Below are 3,207 nucleotides of genomic sequence, written 5' to 3'. Positions count from 1 at the left end.
TGGCTGAGAGGTTTGGGTCCTCCAACTTTTCCTCCATACAGATCCTTTGCCCCCTCCACACACCTGCAGTTTCTTCCCTCACTGGGTTACTGTGACAGAATCTGTAAGCCCTGGAAACTCCTCCCAGAAAGTTGCTATAGAAACTCCCAGTGCGTGGAGGATGTGGTGTGAATCCTCCCAGCTGATGTAGGGAGCCGTGTGCAGCACCCGTGGCAGCTCTGAATAAAGCCCCCAGCATTTCTCACCCAACGTGTGCTGTCCCAGAGCGCGGAGGAGGAAGACACCCTCTTTCTTTTCTGTTCTGTCAACTCAAGGAAAAAGATAACTTTCCCTATTTCATCTTGAGAAAGGTGGAGGGCTCATGGAGCCCAGCCACTTCAGTTCAGAGAGTGACACCGAGGCCCAGAGTGGCCATCACTTGCCCAGCGTGTCAGAGATTTCTGATAGCCAAAGAAGGATAAAGTGCCAACACAGCACTCCCTCTCCCTTGGCAAGATGCAGGTCAGTGGACCCTGATGGACAAGCTGCTTCATGGCAAAGTCACATCTGCATCCTGGATCCAGACCTGTGATAGCTGCCTTCTCAGAAAGCGCCCCCTGGTGGGCAGGGTCGGGCAGCTAGATGGAACTTGGGGCATTTAATCTCACATGTTGACAAATGACTGGATTTTCACAGGGTTGCCTGTGAAATCCTCTCTTTTCACACAGTGCTTAAAATAAATCTTGTTGAAGGGAGGGTTTCACAGGGGAGAAGTGACAGATATATCCTGTTCTACATAATATGACTAATATCCCGCAAATGTTCACATGCATAAACTGGAGAATATCAGTCACAAAGAGCCTTGGAGATAAGGGCCTACTGGTCCATGTGAGGAATGGGAGGTGAGAAAGGGTACAACCTTTCCAGCAGGTAAAACCCCACTTAAATGAACATTATTGAGGACATACTGTGTGCCAGACTTTATGCTGGGGATAGGACAAGCTTCAAGATATATCTAAGAGATGATGGGCTTTATAATATATTTATGAGGTTAAAATTATGGGCAAATATAATATTTGTAAGAATAGTTTTAAGATACCAAAGGAAGGGTGGAGAACTAGCATAGTGGTAGAGCACTTGGCTAGCATGTACGAAACCTTGGGTTTGATCTCCAGCAACACAGAACAAACAAACAAAAAGCCAAAAGAAAGATATGAACTATGGAGTCCTGGAGAACAAAGGACTGGGTTCCCTATTTTATGGGTATAAGAGGTTTAGTCTGAGAGGGCTTTGTTAGAGTTGTAAGTTCTGAGATTGACCACAACAAATCAGTGGTATTAGAATCCAGGTTTTTAAGAAGGCAAATATGAACAAATTTTAAAACAAAAAACACTGGAGTTAACAGAGAGATTTTAGAAAGAATTTATTATGGCTGATTATGTAGCTATGTATTCAAAGAATATTCGTTAATATCAAAAAATGCATCAGATTAAAGAGGAGGCTGCTCATCCCCCCCTGTTCTGATCTGAATGTGTCTCTCCTAATTCATGTGTTGGAAACCTTATGTCTAATGCAGCAGTGCTGCGATATGGGGCCTGATGAGAAGTGCTTAGGTCAAGATCAATGCTGCTACAAAAAGCATTGTTCACTGTCTTTTGCTCTTCTGCTGTGTGAGGACACCCTCCTCTAGAGGTGTGTTCAAGGTGTGTTGGAAGCAGAGACCAGACCATCACCAGAAGCCAGTGCCTTGATCTTAGACATGCCAATCACCAGAATTGTGAGAATACATACCTCTTCTTTATAAGTTACCGAGTTTTAAGTACTTTATTATAACAGAACAAAACAGACTAAAGCATCTCCCATCTCTAACTGAATGCAATGTTCAAAGGAGAGAGAAGAATGTTTCATCTTCAGAAAACGAGTCCAGAAAGCAGGAAGCAGAGACCAGAGCAGACCTGTAAACTATCTAAACGTTCAATCTCTTACCTCAAACACAAACTATCAGCCTCAAAAGATCAAGATGGTTAAGCACAAACTGTAAACAATTGCTGACTGATCACTAAGATATGCTGACCCAGTAGAACTCCTATGAAACCAGACTTAAAAATAAGCATAAGATTTTTTTTTTAAATGAGCAGGACTCTATAGTTGCATACTTTGGGGAGACCAACCAAGAGAATTAATGTAACAAGTCTGTGAGTTAGCAAAAATATTCCAAGACAGAAACAATAACTTAGGAAAGTAGGAGGGGTGGAATCAGAATCTAGAGTTGTTGTCATACAGGTGTGATCTAAATTTTCCAATTTATAACAACAACAAAACAGGAGAAAAATTGGACTCTAGAAACCACTTCTAATGGGGCCCAGTTGAGGACTTATGAGACAAAACATCAATGCAGCTACTATAAATATGTTTAAAACACTAAAGGAAATTGTGTTTAAAGACTACAAGGAAAGTATGTTGACCATAGCTTATCAAATGGAGAATACCAATAAAAAATTAGAAATTTTTTTTTAAAAAAAGACAAACAAATGAAAATTCTGGGGTTGAAAAATTCAACCACAGATTTGTGTTGGCAGAAGATATAATAGGGAAACTAGAGGAGAGATAATACAGATCATCTAATCTGAATAACAAAAGGAATATTTTTAAAAATTGAACAGAGCCCTCAGAGAAGAAGAGAGAAAGAGGTGAAAAATACTTGAAGACATAGTAGCTAAAAAGCATCTCAAATTGTTTAAAATTAATCTACACATGTAAGAAGTAAAAAAAAAAATTCAAAGAAATCCACACCTTGAAAAACATAAACAGTTTAAAAACAAATATGTGAAAGCAGCAAGAGAAAAATGACTCCTTAAGTACAAGAAGCCACAATAAAATTAACATTTTATTCTGATGAGAATTTCCATCATAAACAATAGAAGCTAGAAAGCAAAGTATTGAAAGGAAAAAAGTCAGCCTAGTATTCTGTAGTCAACAAAACTATCCTTCAAAAATAAAGATTAAAAAAATAACAAAATAAAGATAAAATAAAGACAATCCCAGATAAACAAAGACTGAAAAGAAATGACACCAGTGACTTGTCCACATGAGAAATTAAGTCCACATTTTTAAAAAATTACATAGGTAAACATAAAAACAGTTTAGATGTATCATTTATTATATTCTTCTCTTAAAGAAAATTGTACATGATGATTATAATACTTATATTTATTACTGTAGATTATC

The sequence above is a fragment of the Marmota flaviventris genome, chromosome 2 (assembly GCF_047511675.1).
Source record: "Marmota flaviventris isolate mMarFla1 chromosome 2, mMarFla1.hap1, whole genome shotgun sequence".
NCBI classification, from domain to species: domain Eukaryota; kingdom Metazoa; phylum Chordata; class Mammalia; order Rodentia; family Sciuridae; genus Marmota; species Marmota flaviventris.
This window is presented reverse-complemented; position numbering follows the sequence as displayed.